Source organism: Mandrillus leucophaeus, unplaced genomic scaffold (assembly GCF_000951045.1).
Source record: "Mandrillus leucophaeus isolate KB7577 unplaced genomic scaffold, Mleu.le_1.0 Scaffold797, whole genome shotgun sequence".
NCBI classification, from domain to species: domain Eukaryota; kingdom Metazoa; phylum Chordata; class Mammalia; order Primates; family Cercopithecidae; genus Mandrillus; species Mandrillus leucophaeus.
The window spans coordinates 1,267,015-1,287,516 of record NW_012108663.1 but is presented as its reverse complement, the minus strand read 5'-3'; the positions used below and the strand labels follow the sequence as shown (position 1 = coordinate 1,287,516).

At 50.8% G+C, this 20,502-nt stretch overlaps 1 protein-coding gene across 3 annotated transcripts in view; it reads left to right on the top strand.

Moving 5' to 3' along the window:
• Positions 1-20,502, top strand: part of STARD8 (StAR-related lipid transfer (START) domain containing 8) — an 87,316-nt gene that overhangs the window by 39,922 nt on the left and 26,892 nt on the right. The window contains exon 1 of one of the 3 annotated variants that reach the window (XM_011967267.1): positions 15,243-15,423. The exons of the other annotated variants lie outside the window; for them this stretch is intronic. The gene's annotated coding sequence lies outside the window, so the exon portion shown is untranslated. Of the gene's footprint in view, positions 1-15,242; positions 15,424-20,502 lie in introns of those variants that run through there. 3 annotated transcript variants of the gene reach the window in all.

The following is a 20,502-nucleotide window of genomic DNA, read 5'->3' as shown; positions in this document are numbered from 1 at the left end:
TGGAGATTGAGAGTGATAGGGTCAGTGAGTGCTTAAACGCACAAATCAGTAGAGTCCTGTCCCATGTGGGGCATCCAGCTACCTTATAAGTTACCACAAGCTCTGCTGCCTGTTTTCTTCTTCTAGGCTCCGAGCACATGAGCCAGTCCTTACTTTCTTAGCAAACTCAGCCCTTTTTCACTGTCCACTGTTTGGAGAGGCAGTTCCAGACGGTAGGCTTTTTACCTCAGTAGAGTTGGCACACCAACACAAGGGCACCGTGCAGCCCGGCCTGGCCGCCAGAGCAGGCTCTAGATCGCCCACTCCACAGTCATAACCTGATTTTAGTCACACAGTCATACTGTGAGTTGAACTCAGCCCATTTTACGGATGAGAGGTACAATAATTTTCAAATGAAAACAACAGCAATAGGAATAAACCTAGATATATATTGGCAAATAATACATGTACTGATTAAGAATGAGAGCGCTAGAGCCAAATAGCCTGTATTCAGATCCCCATTGTGCCCCTCATTAGTTGTGTGATCTTGGACAGGTTGCCAAATTTCTCTGTGCAGGTTTGAAAGGATCAAATTAGTTGATCCAAGTATATAGCCTTTGAACAATGCCTGGCACATAGTCAGTGCTCAATAAATGGTGGCTATTCTTGTCATTGTCATTAGTATGTTCCAGATGCTGTTCTAAGTGTTTTACCTGTATTATGTTATGCAGTCGTCACTCAGAAGGTAACTGAGGCTCAGGTGCAAGAAGAATATATCTGGTTCATTGGCTTTTAAAACTTCATTAAATGCAGACTTCTACCTCCAAAATTAAATCCTATGTGACACCCCAATATATAAAACAAATAAAAACAGCATGGCTCTGATTGAAGCAAGGTGGGGTAGAAGTGGGGCCTGGAGACTCCTGGCTCAGTGTTCCCTGTTCTCCCCTCCCCCAGCCTCCCTATGATAGGCTTTGAGGCTCTTCCCCAGCCACTGATCTAGTCCATCTAACCTTTTTATGCTCAGATAAAGATATTGTAACTCTGAGAGGGCAAATAACATGCCCAAGGTTAAACAACAAGTCGAAGGCAGAGTAGGGTACCAGGCATGAAGGGACAATCACTTGGTCAAAGAGAACAGCCCCCTTGGTTAAATTAGAACACAGAACATCCCGAGCTTGGGCAAAGAAGAGCTAGGAAAGGAGAGTGAGCAGGAGGGAAGGGAGGTCCCCGATGTGAGCAGCCCCACTGACTATTCATATGCTGCTGAGGCCACCCCAGACATCAAGATAAGACAAAGCTCTATCCACATGGGGCCTCTCACTGCACAGGGTTTGGGGTTCTGTTGTGACAAGGCATGTAGCCTACTCTCCCTTAGGTGTCCGTTCTGTGGGATGCAGCTGACTGCGGCCAAATCCCACCGTCCAGGCCTTCTGATTGGGCTCCTGGCCTGAGCTGGCATTATCACAACTCTCCTTCTCCTCCAGGGTTCTGGGATGGCAGCCTGACTTCCAACCCATTGTTGTTGGCGTGGGGGAGGTAAAATGGGGAGACTTGACGCTCCACCCTTTTCACAGCTTCCATGTATGTGTGCCCCTATCTGTTCAAGGCACGCCACTGCCAACGCTGTTTATCTAAGAACCTGTGCGTCGCCAACTTTTGTTTCCAGGACTTTGGCACGGGTTACCTGGGGACACCGCCCTGAGGAGAAATTATAGGATAAATTTTTCCAGAGAACTTCTTCGGGAACTCAGGACTTCTCTGGAATCCCTTCTTCTGACTTGATCCCGTGAGCTACTCAGGTTCCGAGCAAGCCTTGGAAGACAATCTGCAGGGCCGAGAAGGGGAGGGGCAAATGCTGGAGGACAAAGCTCAAATGCAAGGCCCTGAGTTCCTTGCTTCTGTTTGGATGGGCTTCAGGATCTCCATCTGTCCCATGTGGGGCGGGCATGGATCAAGATGCTCTCTGAGGAGCCACCAGCTCCAGGCTGGGCTTGCGTGGAAGCCCTGACCACTCAGTGCTCTCTCAGGCACTGGCCTAGAATCCGAGAGGGACACACCAACTGATGGAAACAAACAGGGCCCCCTGGCTAGTCACAAGAGGGCAAGGATGAGGACACAGGAGGCAGAGTACTGACCTCCAAGCTGCAAAATGCTCCTCTGACACCAAAGTAGCTTTTCTTTCTGGCAAGGCCAGTTTGCATGAATGGACAGAGCCCTGGAATCCTGAGCCAGACTGCAAGGCATGTGTTACCGTGTGTTGGTGCTATGCCCTGCTAGGTGACAGGAAGAGGAAAAGGGGCTTATGCAAGTTCTGACTGAGGGGAAGGTGTGTGTACTAAGGCCAGGAAGTGGGGGTGGGGACAGTTGTGGGTGGGTACTGTGACTACTTCCCAGATAAAGGCAAAAGGACTTAGTGAGCATCAGATCTGAGCGGCCTACGTGATACAAGGGCAAGAAGAAAGCAGCGAGGCAGGGTGAAGGGGTAAGTGGTGACTTTTCTGTTGACAAACACTTCTTTCCACCTAACAGTTCAGGGAGGTAGGTGTTACTGTCACCATTTAACAGGTGAGGAAACTGAGGCTCAGAGGAGTTCTATGACATGTCATCTAGAAAGTGTTGAAGCTGATGTTCACATTGAAGGCTGCTTTGAGAGTTGCAGTTCTTAGGGGCCCCTTCTGTGAAGCTGGTAAAATGTGCACACATGTACACTGTTTCTGCTATCCAGCAACCTAAGACTTGGCCGCAAAGGGCTAGGAATTATTCTTCCCATTTTACTAAAGCCCTGAAAAGGTGAATGATTGGGCCATAGTCATCCATAGCAAGGTAGAGACAGGCAAAAGGCTGAGACTGGGGGCCCTCTGTTGGAAAGCTGCTGTACACTGCTAGAAGTAGCACTCCCACTGTGGTTCCGCCTGTGTCTGGTCATTTTTCACTTACGAAGTGCTCTAACATCCGTTATCTTGAAGTTTACAGGGCAGAAAAAATAATCTTCCATTTTCTAGGTGAAGAAACTCAGCATCAGTTACTTGCCAAAGGTTACACAGCTACTGAATGGCAGACTCAGGACTTGAGACCAGAGTTGTGTCCAAACTCCCCTTTACTTTTCTGCCAAGTGCATGTGGCCAGCAACGAAAGGACAGAGTAAGTTCACTGAAACATAATGTTTGAGACCAAAAGCAACAAACCCCAACTCCCTGGGGGAGATATCTAAGCCCTTCTCTCTTTTCCATATGAACCTCTGAATTGCAGAGGCAGGCTTGCGGCCTTTGAGGGGGAAACAGAGAAGCCAGTGAGCTCAGTTCTCCAGAGCAGACCCCAAGAGTTGCTGTTACTGGCTTTCGTCGCTAACTGGATGCCTCATTGGCCCAATGGTTTTGTGGTCAGGGTGCCAGGGTTGGTCCAGCCACACCAATGGTGGGACTGGGGGAGGTCTTCTCTCTCTTCCCCTTTCATCACCTGTGGTTGCATTTCATGCTTGGTCATTGAATCATTTTTATGCTCCTTTCCTCAGTAACATGGGGGAAAGAAAACCTCAAATCTCTCAGCCACCATTTGGTCTGGTCAAGGTTGCTCCTGGGCTTTCCACTCACCCACCCACCTACTCACTCACCCTTCAATTTTTTTTTTTTTTTTCAAACAGTCTTGCTCTGTCACCCAGGCTGGAGTGCAGTGGCATGATCTCGGCTCACTGCAACATTCGCCTCCCAGGTTCAAGCGATTCTCCTGCCTCAGACTCCCGAGTAGCTGGGATTACAGGCACACGCCACCACGCCCGGCTAATTTTTGTATTTTTAGTAGAGACGGGGTTTCACCATGTTGGCCAGTCTGTTCTCAAACTCCTGACCTCAAGTGATCCACCCATCTCAGCTTCCCAAAGTGCCGGGATTACAGGGGTGAGGCACTGTGCCCAGTGCATTCAATCTTTTAATGAATATCCTCTCAAGTACTAACGCTGTGCCAAATCCCTTCCTGAGCAATGGATATGCCATTAATAATAAAATACAGCCCCTGGCTGACAGAATTCAAACCCTTATTGGGCAGGAAGACATAGATAATTAAACTCAATATAGAATGATTGCTGATGTAACTGAGCTGTGGAGTCACCCAGAAAGGGAACAGCTTATGCTATTCATAGGAGATACTGTACTAAAAGGGTATGTTGGACTTTACCGAGTACAGGAGATACGGCAAATAATTTAATCTCTCCGTGTCTTCGTTTCCTCATCTGTAAAATGGGATAATAGTACCTACAGGGTTTCTGTAAGGACTTTATGAGTTAAAATGTGCAAAAAGCTTAGAATAGTGTCAGGCACATTGAAAGCACCATATAAATGTTTGTGAAATATGTAAAGGAAATAAGGATGAGCATTCTTGTGAGAGAGAAGCACACATGTAACACATTTGGTGGGTTAAGGAGGTGTGTTCTGGGAATGCCACCTGCGTTAACCAGGCAGGCTTGCGTGGTGCTTTGAATGCCAATCTCAGAAGTGTGGACTTGTCCCTGTAGATGATGGACAGCCATTTCTAAAGCTAGATCTTTGCCACAGAGGGTGGCAGAGGACTCCTGTGTGAAATGCTAGTGCTGTATCCACCAGCTCAACAGGTGCTAGGCCCAAGAGACTGCCACCAGCCAGGAAACAGTCAGTTGCCAAATCTGAATGCTGGACCAGCCCTGTGCATGGCCCAGTCCCAGGCTTAGCACTGATATGGGGAAAGGGGCAGTAAGGAGCCCTCTTGTCTCTGCTCTCAAGGAGCTGATCTTCTAATTGGAATCAGGCCTGCTTCTGCCAAGAATCAAATCAATCATCCTGGTGGGAAGTGGTGGAGGTAGGTAGGTAAGAGAAACTCTCATGTGACCTGAGAGGCAGTGTGTATAGTGGTTACTAGCTAAAGCTGACAGTTCAAACTGTATGACCTTGGGCAAATTATTTAACCTCTCTATGCTACAGTTTTCCCATTGAAAATGGTAGCAGTAATAATTCAGCCTATCATAGAGTTATATATGATGATTAAATCATATGTAGAAAGTGCTTAGAATGCTGGCTCACATGACAAACACTCCATAAACCTTAGCTATTCTCAGTGACTAAGGGCCTATCTTTTACTGAACCAGGTGCCTGCTACCCCTGGGGTGCAAGGCCATGGCCTGGAGGCATATGAAGGTACTAGACTGGTATGTGCCCTCTTCCTGGAGTGTACATTTTCCTCAAAGGCTTAAGGAAGAAAAAGATGAATTTTAATATGAAAACAAGGATGCATACTAGAGTTAACTGAAAATTCAAGTGGATGTTTAAGATAAGAGTTGGACTTCAAAGACGTTCCCACTTGGAGCCAACACTTCAGGTTTACATCATCAGCCCCCCAAGGTATCACCACATTCTTCCCTCGCAGCCCTTAAGGGTACTTGAATACAAAAGTTACAGTAACACAAACACTTGTGAATTCAAGTAACTCTCAAGGGGGTCAATCATTCTCTGGGGGTAAGGATGATTATTACCATTATATATGGGTGAAGATGGAGGCTCAAGGTCCCAATCCTGCCACTGCCACTTATGAGCAATTTGGATTACCTTTGCTGCTCCTGAGTTTCTCCATCTGTAAACTGGGGTGATGATGATGATATACATACTTCAGAGCATTGTGGTAAGAATTAAATAAGCACTTAGAACAATGTCTGGTATAGCTTGTGCTCAATCCACATCAGCTTTTATTAGATCCATTCCTGCATCCCCTCTCACAGCACCATTGTCAACTCTGTGTCATATTATGTCCATTATCTGGAGGAGAAACTTGAAGCTGTGAAGGTTTAGTAAGGTGCCCCCTCTCCTCCTCTTTGCTAACAGCAGGCACTCCTGCCTGGAGTGGGGAGGAGGCGGGAATAAATAACCTCGAAGTTCCTTCCCAGCTCCAGGGCTCTGTGATTCAAATGAATCTTCGGAGCTCTGGCTGGAGCTGAAGCAGCAGAACTCAGGAAATAGGAGCGGAACTGGACAGGGCGGGAGATGCCTTAGCAGGGTGGGAAGTGACTGCTGCCGCCCTTCCTTCTAGGCTGCCGCCGCCGCTGCCTGGGGCTGTGTCCCACACTCCCGCCCAACCGGAGAGCAAAAGGGAAACTCCTCTGCCTGGAGGAAGCTGACTGAGGCCTCCTTTTTCGTGGGCGGAGCGGGGGGCGGGGAGGTGGGGCTGCCCCTGTGACAGGCGCAGTGCCACGAGTCAACAGAGTGGCAGCAGAAAGTTGGACCCAGAGAGGGGCATCCCGGTGACTGTTTGTCCTGCCTGGGCTAGTCCAGAATGGGGACTGCTGATAGGCCAGAGGGTGCTGGGAGAGAGAAATGGGCCTCCCATTGATTTATGGTCATTTGAAGGAAAAAGAAAAATAATTCCGTGAAGTAGAAATGACCTAGTGGAAGGAGGAGCAGAGTCAGATCTGCCTTGGTTCTGAAACAACTCACTGTGCGACCTTGGACAAGTCTTCTTCCCACATGAAGAATGCATTCATTCAGACAGTAAATATTTTGTGAACACCTACTATATGCCACCATTGCCCTGGGGAAAAGGGATGCACGACATGAAGATCAACATGTTAACCGCTAATTTCCTTCCAGCTCTGACACTGAGTTCATGAAAAGTGGGTGCAAATATCATGCAAATAAGCACAAATCAACTGGAAACTGCACTTCCTTTTTCTAGCTTATCCCTCACAAATGGATTAGCTTAGCTCTAGATTCCAGGAACAAGGTATGGAGACAGTAGAGGGGAGGGGCTGTGACCTTCATCCATGTACCCCTTTATCGTTCACAATGCACATTCATTATTCCCATCGTGTCATAGGAATATTACCCTCATTTTACAGATGAGGAAACTGAGACTCAGAGAGGAGAAATCACCCAGCTTATGCCACAGTTAGTGCAGAGGCCCTATTAGAATCTTGGTCCCTTTACTGGCCACCAACAGAAGTAGAATGGAAATGACCTGGTCTGAGAGCTGTTGGTAACTTTTGGCCTTATCTCCATTGTAAACAAATTTAGACAGGACCCCCCACCATCCCCAAGTCAGGTAATGCAAGTTTGCTTGCTGTGGTGGGGATTACCTATTAGAGAAAAGGTTATGTACCTTAGAGTCCTGGTCCAGGCTTTTTTTGTGGTACATGCCCGGAGGCTAAACTCTTTGAGAACAAAAGCTAATCTTTCTTGACGGAGACTATACTCCGTGCCAGACACCATGATCAATCCTTCAGATCCTTACAACAGTCCTGCAACACAGAGATAACTGCCCCAGCCTAGATGAAGGCCAAGTCATTTGCATTGTTGGGCCTCAGTTTTCCATCTGTAACATAAGGGAGTCTATAAGGACTGTTTCCACTTCAGGATATTCTTGTTACTAGAAAGATTTCAAAGTGTCGTTGGTGGAATCCAGCTGGTCAGTTGCTCAGGCCAGCCAGTCAGAAAACGGGGTTGCGGGGAGGAGTGAAAAGCAGGGGGCGGTAAGGGACGCCGAGGAGTGAGTCAGTCTGCCAAGATGGCCAGAGCCATTGTTTCCTTCTCCATCTGGCTGTTGCACAAGGCCTTCCTCCACGTCACATGGTTGGTGAGATTTGGGGGCAGACAGGAGGTGGAGGGGCTGACCCCATAACTAGGAAGACACCCGCACTATCTTGCACTGAGGTATGAGAACAGAAAGGAGAGTAATCAGTGGAGAGACAACTCTCGAATGGGGACCAAGTTGGAAAAGGCTGGAAAGAAGGTGACTCCAACCTGGAAGAAGGCGTCCAATGGTGATGGGGAGGCGGAACCGCTGAGTAGATGACTGGAGGCTAGAGAAGGGGGAGTTCCTGCTCAAGGTGGGGGCGTGGAACTTTCTAGTCGCGACTGAGGGGGCGGGGAAACACAGCCATCATCCACTCAGCCCCTCCCTCCCCGGGCTCCCCGCGGGTTCGCTCAGTTCTGGCGCAAAACTACTCGAGGCGCCAGCGCTCCGGTTCGCCAGCTCGCTCTTGGGCTGCTGAGTCGTCTGTCACCGCGCGGCGCCCGCGGACACATGGCCCAGGCGCGGGGTTGGGGTCCGGTGTTGCGGCTCCCGAAGCCACGGACGTGGACTCAGTGGGGTGTGAAGGGCACCCAGTGGGACGCGCCGCGCTGGAATCCAGGTGAACTGAGAGCCAGGCAGCCCAGGGCCGGGAGGTCAGGGCTGCGCTGCGCTTCGCAGAGAGCTTCCCGCACCGGCTCTTCGAAGCTCCCTGCTCCCCTTTGCCTTCTTGTTTGGTTCCAGCCTGGTTTTCATCGTTGAGTCCTATGTCCGTTTGTCTAAAACCTCACTCCTGGCCGGTAGTGCCCCCTTTTGAGGCTTTCCACCCCGCACACCTTCTTTCTTCTAACTCTTAGGCAGCTCTTGCCCCGCCCTATGGGTGCCCCATCCTCTTATCCCAGTAGTCTATCAGGTTTCGTCCCCACCCGTCTCTGTCTACATCCTCTGCTCAAAAAGAACACCACTTTGGTTACTAACACATGGTAGGCGTTTAGTAAACAGTATGTCCCTTTACATCCATTCCTCCCGCACCTTTGTCTCTGCCTTTGGTATCTGCCTGTTCCCCCTCCTGTCTTCCTGTCCCACTATATGTCTAACCCTCAGCCTATATTTTTTCCTTGTCATTGAGTTGTCCGTCTGTCCTTTCATCTCTTATTTATTTATTTATTTATTTATTTATTTATTTATTTATTTATTTTTGATCTCCAGATCCTTAAGTGTTATCACCTACACAGTACCTCCCTACATCCCCCTATAATTCCAAGGGCCCCTTAGGTTCCTACTCTGTACCCCAGGTGCAGGACGCAGCCCAGAAACCCTGGCAGCACCTTTATAACCAACTCGCATTGCCTGAGAGCTCCATCCCAAGGAATGGGACTCTGAGGGATCTCCCAAAGTCTCCGGCACTTTGTCTTTTTAAAATTGAAAAAAAAAGTTTTGGGGTACTTATATTTCCAGGCTCTGCCCACTACTTCTGAGTAATTCTCATACTCACTGTCTCTCTCTTGAGATTCGAACTTCTGAACTCAAGCAACCCTCCCTCCTCAGTCTCCAAAGTAGCTGGGATTATCGCACACAGCTCTAATTTGCTCTTGATTCCACTCAAAGGGCAGGGAGGAAATAGCGAACTGGGTTGGGTTTCTCATAGATTTAACATGGAATTGAGCACGCTGAAACACAGGACCCTTGGAGATTCTGAGAACAGACTCTCTGATTGTACTTATGTGGACACAGAGAGCCAGAGAGGGCAAGACTCTCAGCCAGGTCACACAGCTCCTCCGTGGTAGAGACAAAGTAGAAGCCAGAGTGACAGCTGCCTGGCCCTGACCCAGGAGCCTTGGGTGTTGGGGGCTAGGACCGTTTCCTTGGGGGCCTGTTGGTATAGAGTCATCAGGTCCCATCCACCCTGGGAGCCTGGCTGCCCATCCCTCCCTGTCCTCTGGGTACTGACCTGGCTACCCACCTGCCTGGGATGGGTGTTCTGTGTCAGGGGCTGCCATTGCCTCCCCCACTGACATGGGAGCTCCAGGAAGGCAGGGACCCAGGCTGTGGGCCTCCCCGCCCCACTCTCTGACCCTGTCCCTTGTCCAGTGCCTAGCACAGACAAGGTCTGGGTAACCATGTTACGGGAATGGCTGATGCATGTGTATGGGGAAGTTCCAGCCCTGGCTGAGGGCAAATCAGAACTCTTGCTTAGTAAGTGTGTGTGTGTATGGAGGGGAAGGGGGGGAGTTGCGCTTTGAGGAAAGGCCTTTTGAGAGGGTAGATGGGCTCCAAGGCCAAGCTGAGCCCAGAGCCCTTTGCTGAGTGGCCCTCAACCATCCAAACACATCCCATGCCCTCTCCGATGTCATCCTGGGGCCTCTGAGGGCTGCCCTTCACTGTCAGGAGACAGGGGTGTGGTTTGCCAGGGGCAGGCTAAGCCAGCCTGAATTGACATTGTCAAGCCCTAGAGACCCCTCTTCACAGGGCTGGGCCAGGCCAGTCTGGGGGCAGGGTGTATAAAAGCCACACACCTCTCCACAAGCAGCCCTCCAGCTTCTAGGGTGCCAGGTCTGGTGGCAGTGTGGGGTCAGGCCTTGGCGGGGGCTGACGATGGAGCCTGTGAGTGGGAAGGAAGAGTCTCTCTTTCTGCTTCCCCGGATCCTCCTCCCCTTCCCATGTATTTTCCTTGGGAGCTGCAGCCCTGGAGGGACACTTGAAAGGATCCCAGGCAAGGAGGCAGGGTCCTGAGGGCTGTTCAAGGACTCTGGGTACCCATAGCCCCAGAGTGAGCTGGGAGCAATGCTGGATTCAAGGACTCTGGGTACCCATAGCCCCAGAGTGAGCTGGGAGCAATGCTGGGGGCAGAGACCAGGGCTCCAGGAGTGGGATGGCTTAGCCTCAGCCCTCCCTTTTCCTGCCTTTCCCCTCAGGCTCCCCACCCTTCCTTTTTCTCATTTTCCTCCCCTGGTCCCAGGTACCCCCCATCCTCAGAGGACTATCATGCCACCCCCACCCCTATGCTCTGCAGAAGCCCTGTGCATGCTGGACTTGCAGATGCCCCACCCCCATGGGAACACACAAAGGAGCTCACAGAGGCAGAGCATTCTGGAAGGAAGGGACCCTAGAACCAGGGCCCACCCCGTCTTTTTTCCAGATGAGGAAAGTGGGCCTAGCCAGGGAGGAGCAAGCTCCAGGGCTGAGGACTGAGACTAAGCTGGGCGGAGAGGAGTGCTCCTGTCCTCGCCTGCTGTGTGTGGGGTGCGGGGTTCTGTCAGAGGCGGTCTTGTCTTTGCTCATCTCCCCTCTGCACGTGGGGCACTGGGGTGGACATCCTGCTCTGAGCGTCTGTGCCACCACGGTCACCAAGTGCTCTGTCCAGGGTGACCCCACCTATTTGTTAGGGCTGGGCAGGCAGACTTCCCGGAGGCGTATGGGGGGTGCTCCATCTGCCTGTAGCAGAAAACCTCTGGCCCCTTGGAGACAGGCCAGTAAGGTCAGTCCGGAGGCCCATCCTGGGTGTGAAATGGGACCTGTGGCACTGTCATGGCCCAGGGGGTCTACCGAGTGGATGCTGGCGCCCAGCCTTCCATCAGACTGGCACACTGCCTGGTGTTGGTTGAGGGGAGATGACAGGCCCCTCATGTCTGGGAGAGAGCCAGGCCTGGGTTATCCAGCTCCACCTGCCCGGTCTAAGTGCCTGGAGGCAGTCATGAGCCGCCCCGCACCTCTGTGTCTGAGCTTAGGGAGGGCGAGGGCAGAGAGGTTAAGTGACCCTTGAATCTCACCTGGTCTGGGCCTGGCTTGGCCTGTGCTCCAGAGTCCCTCACTGCCAGCCCAGGGCTCTGAGCTCAGCACAGAACTCCTCCTTCCAGGGTGCTCCGGGGTGAGGGTGGAGGCAACCGTGAGAGTCCCCTAGGCTGTGGGCTGCGAAGGGGTGCTCCTTCCAGGATGTAGCTTTCTGTCCCCCATCCACACTCGGCAATGTATAGACAGTGAGGTGTCTGTGTGGCCCTCACCTTTTCAAACCCTTCCCCACCACTGTATGCCCTCTGTCCACATCTGCCCCTGCTTGGGCTGTCTTCTTAGTGCAAATCTCCCTCCTATGGCTACAGCTCCTCAGGAAGGTTTTTTTGTTTTGTTTGTTTTGTTTTATTTGTTTGTTTGTTTTAATGAACCATGAGTATCCTATGTTGTGGGACCTGATCAATAGCCCCCTTTCATGAGGCTGGCCGGGGGCCCCGAGCCACCAGGGAGCAGGCTTCGGTGAGGCATGCAGGAATGCGCGTACAAGTGTCAGAGCCTGTGTGTGAGGCCACCCGTGCTGATGTGCTGGGTGGGGCTGGTCTGAGTGTAATTCATTTTCCCCTCACTGCTCCAACCCCTTTTCTAAAAACTTCCCAGCTGAATTCCCTGAAGTGATTGGCTGCCGTTTCTTTAGCTCCTATGGAAAAGAGTAGTAGAAGAGTCTATCTGGTTCCTTCTGGATATTAACCGAGCCATTCCAGAGTTGGGGCATGGGTCTGCTGGCAACAGCTTGAGCAACTCCCATTCCCAGGCAGGGACGGGGTGGGGACTGCTGGGAGTCCTTAGGTAGGCCCTTATTGGGACCCAAGCGTCTCAGAGTGAGGCTCAGGGGAATGGTATATGGAACTGCTCTTTGCCATAGCCTAGGATAAAAGGGCTGATAGGTCCCCCAAAGGTTAGCTCTATAGCACCTTCAGTGCCATCCTGCCACCTGCCACAGTCCTTTACGGTATACTTTCACATTTATTGTCTCCACTCTACCCTGTGGGTATTATACTCTAGTCTTGTTATTTATAGGTGAAAAAACTGATGGCTGGAGTAGCACAATGACTCGTCTTGGGTGGCATAACAAGAAAGTGGTAGAACTGGGGCCAGCATTTAGCTCTACTACTTCCTAACCCAGGGTTCATTCTACTATTGCTCAGTGCTTCTCACCATATCTGACGCTTATAAGCACTTACTACGTGCCAGCCATCATTCTAAGTGTTTATTTAGCCTAGTGGATCTGCTCTGCAGCGATTTAAGGTCAGTGTTGTGATGATCATCTACACTTTCCAGATGAGGAAACTGAGGCAGAGTCACACAGCTAGTATGTAGCAGAGGCCATTTGTACCCAGGCCATCTGGCTCCAGAGTCCATTATACTCCTTCTTGTGGGACTTACGTAGTCTGTGGTGGTGGTAGAATGAGGAAAGCCCCATGCCTCAGGCATAGAAACACACACACAAAAACACACACACAGATACTTTTTTTTGCCAGCCCTTGACCTGCTTCAAGCACTCTACATTCCCCTGCCTGATGACTGAGCTGGCATCCAAGGTAGCAGCAGTAATGGTACTGTAGGACACACAGGCAAGAGTGAGGTCTTGAGGAAAAGGGGAAGTCAAGAACCTAAAGCTTCCAGTTACCTCCACAGTCACTCAGGTTGCAACTTAGAAATGGGCCTGTGAAAAGGTACTCTTTTTCTCATCCATTCCAGGCATGATTAATCCTTGCAAGACTCAGGGACAGGGAGCAGGGGTTGGCAGGGGTATTGAGGGGGATGAGCTATCTTTGCCCTGCTGAACAGGCTGAGCTCTCCTGGCCAGAATAAAAGAGGGAGATCAAAAAAGACCAAAAGAAATAGCCCTGATATCGCTTGGGCCATTTCAAAATGTCACAGTGTGTGTGGCAAATATTATGATTGTAGCTTTCCCTGACAGTTGTGTTCACTGTCATTTGACAAGCATTTTTATTGAGCATCTACTCTATGCCAGGCACTGCAAAATTCTCCTTCTAAGTATTTATAGCAGTGCCCCATTTTTTGGTAGTTTTTGTGCTGTACTCCCCTCCTTTTTTGTTTCCTGGTTTGATGGCTTTAAAAAAAAAACAGCTGGTGTCTCAGAACCCATGATATCTGATTCAGTTAAATGTATCTACTAAAAGATAAGTTGACTTTGCTCCTTAGTCATATGATTGTCATTTATTTTTGGTTGTGCTTTGAATATCTTTCAACATTTGTTCATTCATTAGCAAACAATAGTGAGGAAAGTACTGTAAGCACTGTGCTTGGTGCCTTGGAGTGGATGGAATTGACTTTGACAGGGTTTCTTGCCCTTAGGAAAATGATAAAATCATTGCAGGACCCCACTTTTTGTCCTTTTTAGCACTGTGCACAGGCCAGATGCCTTTGGCTGCAACTCAGAGCCTTAAGGATGCTTATAATTGTTAAAGCCTAGCCTCAGGAAGGAGGTCATATCCCTTCCCGCCCACCAGAAGGATTTCGTTTCTGGGACTAACTTCTGGTGTACAGGCCTCATCCACAGATCCACAGGGACTTGGCTCACCTTGAACAAATTGCTAGAGGATACGAGCGGCAGTCCTGCCATCAAGAGGAAAAGAGGGATACATGGGATACACACAGTGGTGGTAGTGTCACTTTATCATTGCTCCTCTGACTCTCATCAGGGCCAGCAGGGAAGGAATGTGGGAGAATTTCAGTTTGGCCTAGTGAACTGAAGGCTAGACAGCAGAGGGGCACTTGGAGCTGGGTTAGGTCTGGTTCTGTCTTTGCCTGGGTGACCTTGATAAAGTTGCTGCCCTCAGAGACAGATATTTTTGCTCTCATCTGTATTGGATACTCTAACAAGCAAGTTAGATGGACGCAGTTCCTGCCTTCTAGGAATGGTATGGAGAAAATAACCAGTGTACTGGTATTGACCCTGCCATGGATTTTCTGGGTAAATCATTTGAGACCAGGAGTGTGAGACCAGCCTGGGCAACATAGCAAGACCTCAGCTCTACAAAAAAAATTTAACAATTATATGAGCATGGTGGCACACACCTGTTATCCTAGCTACTCAGGAAGTTTAGGCAGGAGATTTTCTTGACCCCAGGAGTTCCAGGCTGGGTAGCTTTAAGTGAGTTATCTCTGCTCAGTTTCTGTCTTTGTAAATGTGAGGGATAGCAGTTGAACTGCATGAGGTCCTGGATACTCTCAGTCCTGACTAATAGGAATCCTCAATTCAACAATGAAATCAAGGTTGTGAACTTGTGTTGGACCCTTGCGATGAAAGGCCAGAGAGAAATCAAAGCTGAAGGCTCTTGTTTCTTACTGAATTTGAATGGGCTTTCTGGTGGTGCTTACTATCAGAACTCCTGGAAGCCCTCCCCTGCCACGATTAATGTTCATGCCCCAAGTTTTCCATGCATTTCTCTGCGGAGGTAGAGTTTGGACTTGGGGTAGGGGACAGAAGCCTGGGGTATTGGAGAAGTTGCAGAGCCACTGGGGCCTGAGCAAGGTAGGAATGGCAGCTTCCTGCTCAAATTCCTAATCATCGGGTTTTCCGCTACCAGTTGGAGATTTCACCGAAGTTATGTCTTCTGGACATCCCATAAACTATCGAGCAAGTCACTGAATTCTCCCAGGCACATGGCATATGTGTTTAAATCCCCCAAACAGTGCCAGACTCATTCATAACTCAATACATATTAGCCTGTATGCCTGGCCAAGTCGCTCCTTGAGCCTCAGTCGTTGGGTTTGCACCTTCTCCCTGGCAGCGGTGTGACCCCAGGGAAAGGCAGCGGCGAGGGCATTGGAGGACCGGTAGGCAGTGACCCGCCCACCCAGATTTGGGCGACTTTCTGGCGAGTCCGGTGGGCCAGACTGCGCCCTCATTGGCCGAGGGGAGGTGGGCGGGGCGTCCCTACAGCCCTGCTCGCCCACACTCCCTCCCCACCTGCGCTGAGTGGACTCGGGTTGACAACGGCTTAAGCAGCCGCAGCAGCTGCTCTTCTGGCTGGCACCGTTACCCCTGCCCGACCCCAGGCCCCGCGTGTGCCCCGGACGGAGCAGTCCCTCCTGGGCTCGCCTCCTGCCGGTTTGCTCTGTGTCAGCTCCCGAACCTAAAGGGGTGGACGCCGCCTCCAGGTAGGAGTAGGGGCGACGGCAGAGGGAGATCCGGACAAACTGGGGCGCCTGGGCTCCCTCTCCCCGCCTTGCCTCTCTGGCGCGCTCCGGCTCGGCCCCTCTCCTAGCGGTTCCGCCGGGCGGCGTACGCAGGAGACAGGGAGGAAGCGAGCTGAACCACCTCCGCCCCTGGGATTGAGGGGTCAGAGTCGCCGAAATTAGGGGACCCCCGAGCGCGCCAGCCGAGCGTCTTCCAGCGAAGCCTCGCGAGTGGGGCGGTGGAAGGCAGCTGTCCGCCTGTTACCGCCGGGCCCGTGGGTCTCGCAGCAGTCGCTCTGGGGCTTTGGAGGAGGGTTGCAGCTGGGCGGGGGCGGCAGGACTTCAGGCCCTATGGCCGGGTCGCGCCGGTTCGCCTGCCCTCTCCTTTCTCTGCTTTCCGGGGCATTTCCAGGAAGCCCCCGTCCGGCTGTATGGGTTTTCCCGTCGGCCACTGCCTCATTGCTTTCCCTTCTGAGAAACGCCCAGGACTTCTTGGTATTAAGGTAGCTGCGGGGACCAAGCGAAAACGTTTGGACACGTCTCATCTTCATAGGTCTCATTTTCCCATAAAGTCCAAACTGGGTTTGGATTAGAGGAAAGGTTTTTCAGTGGAATTTTTGGGATTTCCAAGTTAGGTAGTGTGGGGTTCACGTTCCTCCTGACACTTGTAAAAGTTGCTCGCTGAATTACGACTCAGAAAACTGGGGTTCAGCCAGTCCATGTGACCTTAGGCGAGTCATACTACTGTGTGGGCCATAATGTTTTAAGCCACACCTCGGGTGGCAGCTTGATTTCAGTATCTAAAGGGCCCGGTCTCTTTCACCCTGACTTTTGGTTACTTGGTACCTGGGGTCAGGCTCCTAATTGGCAGGTAAAAAGTTGTCTCTGAGACGCTCCAGGTGGCAGCAGCTATGCACACGGAGAGCTTTGTGGTGAGTATGCAGCTAAGCCAGCTGGAAAACTAGAGTGTGCGTGGAGGGGTGGGCGACAGCAGCCAGACCAAGGTAGGGAGAGGTGGGAGTTTTCTTCCAGAGCCTGGGGCCACAGAGGTTGGGGTCCTCAGAGATTGGGCTGGCTTGGAGCCTATGCTTACCCTCAAGTCCCAGGGCCCTGGCTTCTCTCCCAGTCAGAGCCTAAGCGGGGAGGAGGAGTTAATGAATCACACTCAGGGCTATTTTCAAACCCTGACTCCTCGGGTGCGACCTGCTCCCTCCCCACTCCGGGGTTTGCCGCCCCCTCTCCTCCCCCCTACCCCCGCACACCTGTATTATTGCCTTCTGAGTTTTCCTCTCATTTTCATCCTCCTGGAATGAAAGGGGGACAAATCTTGTCTGCGGATGGGATGGGAAGGTGGGCAGCCCAAAGGCGTGGAGAAGAAGGCTGCAGGTGATTTCTGGGTGGCTTTCACAGCGGGAAGAGTGTGATGGGAAGGGTGGTGTTTCGCTATAAGAGTATAGGGGTCGGTAGTGAAACTCTTTCACTCTAAAGGTACAGCTGCCATCTAGCTGGACATTCTGGGCTGGTTTTCATTTTAGGGACGTGACTTTTTGTTAATGTGCTGGACTTTGGATTTTGGATTTCTGCTCCCTAGACCTCTATATTTAGTGCTAGGAAACACCACACCGGACACTGCCTCTCCTGTTTTTGAAGTATGCTAAACCTCTCTGTGCATCTACAGCTCCCCTCTCCCACCTGGAGAGGAGAGGCTGCCTAGAGATGATATCTGGAGGTGTTTAGAGCAAGAAGAGGGGCTGAACTGAAGGTGTGCAAAGCAAAGGGGCTGTGTGCCCTATGTGCTTGCTTGAGACAGGGTTTGCAGTGAGTCATGTGGGGAGGATGGCAGAGCCTTCCTAATTCAAACACAATACCTCCTGAGTTCCAGCAGAGAAGCAAAGAAAGTGGCACCAAGAAGACTTGAATGTTGTCCCTCTCTGTCCTCTTGAAGTTTTAAAATTCCATTATTGGGACTACAGATTGGAGAGGGAGCAGAGGACCCCTATGTCCAGGTTTAGAGGATAGCAACAGGGACACAAAGGCAAGAAGGTCCCAAAGGGAGGAGGGGATGGAGTCTCCAATTGGGAAGCTGTCACAGCTGCAGCTGCTTTGCTGCTAGGAGACTCCTGGAGTTCCTTATTTGAGCCACGGAAAGTTCAGATTCAACAAATGGCAGGTTTGTCACATGCAGGCTGTGCCCTCACCTCTTTTCTGGCTAGAAGAAAGAGTTGCCTCTACCATGAAAAGAAGAGAAGGACCTTTTCCCTCAGGCTCCCAGTTTGGGTAGGATCAGGTGTCATGGCTATGAGCCTTAGGAAAGCTGTTCAGCAGATAAAATAGGGACAGCAGATTTCAAAGATGCAAAGGCTTTAGGGTGGGAAGTATGAGCTCTCGGAGATCTAGGTGAGTTTTCCGTTGTTCCCCACCCCACAACAGGGTAGTTGAGCACTGGGCTGGGCACACAGTTGCTGGTGTCAACTGTTTATTAAGGGGTCTTGGTTTTGTGTGTGCACACTTGTGCATGGGCATGCATTCGGGAAGGGTCCTGGTAGATAGGAATCAGTGGACTGGAGGCCACAGCCTGGGCCCTTGTCACAAGTCTGAAGTGCTGTGTTTGTGGGTGGAGTTTCCTTTTCCCCAGTCCTGCAGGTTGATAACTTGCATGCTAAACAGTGGCTGTTCCTGTTTACATCGACCACACACAGGAATTTTAGAACTGAATGTTAAGTTCCCTAGGAGTCCAGGGTGGCATGGAGCAAAGAACAGGGGATTGGGAGTTGGACATGGGGAGCTTTAACTCCAGGCTCTGCTGCCCCCTCAAATTCTCCGACTCTGGGTTTCTCCTCATTTTTTCCACTTCACTGGATTAAACTAGGGGATCCATGGCTAAGTGCTTTGTAAACTACCACGTGCTGTATAAATTATTAGTCATTAGGTTTCAGCTTGGTGCTAGGTCTTGTGGAGGACACGGAGTTAAAACCCCCAGCTCCAGGGAATCTACCATCTAGTTTGGGGGTTAGTGGCATAAATAATACATGCCACTAATTATTTATGTATTAAATAATAATACCTTGGTGATGGCTTTTAAAAAATTATTAGGAATAATTTCAAACATATATAAAAATAGAGACAATTAGTGTCCTAAGACCCCGTGTACCCATCACCCAGTTTCAACAGCCATTAGCCCACGGCCAATCCTGCCCTGTCCGCACTCCTATCTACATCATGCCCTTGTCATTTTGAAACAAATCCCAGATACCTTATCAGTTCATGTATACATACTTCAATACGTATTTCTAAAAGATAAGGATTCATAAAAACAGCCATTATCACACCTAAAATAATTTCTTAATATTATCAAATAACCGGTAAGTGTTCATATTTCCAATTGTTGAGAAGGACTTATTTGCCCTGGGCGTCCATTCTGCCCTGGGAATCCATTCCAGGGAGTGATTGCTTTTGACTGAGGGGAAGGTGACGGATAGAGGCAGTGACATTTGAGCTGAACCTTGGAAGAGAGGCCCAGGAAAGGTCCCAGTCCAGATGTTAGCCGCCTCTAGGGCTCCAGATCTGGAGGCTGACCCATGGAGGCTTCTTGCGGAGACTTCCTGCCTTTGTTTCTCTAGCAGTAAATGACATTCTCACTCTCACGCTTGCTTCCCCAGTCCAGGGCACCCAGGAGTTTGGGGTCCGCAGGTCTAGGAGAATTCTGGGAGGCTGCTCTCCACCTAGGCCCCTCCCCTGTGCCTGACCCCCGAGGCCAGTTCAGAGCAAAACAGGATGTATTCAGGATGAACGTCTTTCCCAGCTTGTCATCTAATCACCAAGGCCCAGCTTGGAGCTTCCTCTCTCATTCATGATAAAAACCCTCACTGTCTCTCTTTTCCCTTCCGCCCCAGTAAGGGTGTGCTGACTTCCTCCATATCCGGGCCAGCCCTCTACCCCCATGCGGGGCTGAGGGAGAGATTCCCTCAGTGCAGGCCTCTGCCCCCACCCACCTCACCGCAGCCTGTCGGAGAAAGAGAGAGAAAGACCCCAGGAATGTTCTCCCTGACTGCAGGTTCCTGCTCTTGGGCTGTCCTTGGGAAAAGAGCGGCCTCCTTCCAACAAGCCTGGGGTCCTGCCACTGCTTGGTTAATCATTGAGCCACATAATAACCACCTTGGAAAGTCATCTTTAGGGGATGGTCATTAACTAACTCCCTGTCCACCCCAGGCCTTAAAGAGACCGTGTCCTGAACCCTCACCTTCCCCCAAGGGAACATTGACAAACATTCAGTCACGGGACCTTCTGGGGCCAGTTAAAAGTCTGCCCCTTCGTCCTTTACTTGGGCAAACAGAAGCAATTATTCACACCATTTGAAGGACATGGGTTCAGCTTGGATGGTATTGAGAAGGGAAGGGGAGTGAATTGATGGGGATTTGGATGGGCAGTGGGGTCCAGCATCAGAGTTAAAAAGGGGTAGGGGTGTTTCTAGGAGTAGTTGATCCCCTCATCTCAATTTGAAAGTCTAAAAGAGCAAGAAATGCCCACCCAAAGGGTCTGCCGATGCTGGGAATGGAGTTAGGCTGTCTGAATGTGTGTCTGTTTTCAGTACAGCTGTGGGTCCCTCCACACCAGGCTGCAGTGGGAATGGGGACAGCCAACCACATGGTTGCTGCTGAGAGGCCGAGGGGCTCTGTAAGTGGAGGAGGATGCCTTCCTCTGGGAGCCTGTATCTAGACAAGCAGTGGTACCTGGGAAGGGTTGGGCCAGGACCCAGACCCAGACCCAGACCCAATTTAGAAAGCTCCAGACCACATGCAGTTTTCTGCAGTTTCAGTAGGAAGAGAAGGAACCACCCCGTGGGCCTGCTACAGAGTTAGGAAACGGCTTCTGGTTCTGCCCCCTTTATAGCTTTCTCTCAGTGAGTGATTTTTGCTTTCTCTGGGCCTCAGTTTCCACGACTATAAAGTGGGTAGGGCAGGTGGCAGGCAGACTCAGTGGTCTGTCAGCCTTCCTTTCAGCTATGCAAGTATGCCTCCCCACTCGAGACCCTTTTCTTGTCTTCTGGGCAATGGTGAGCTG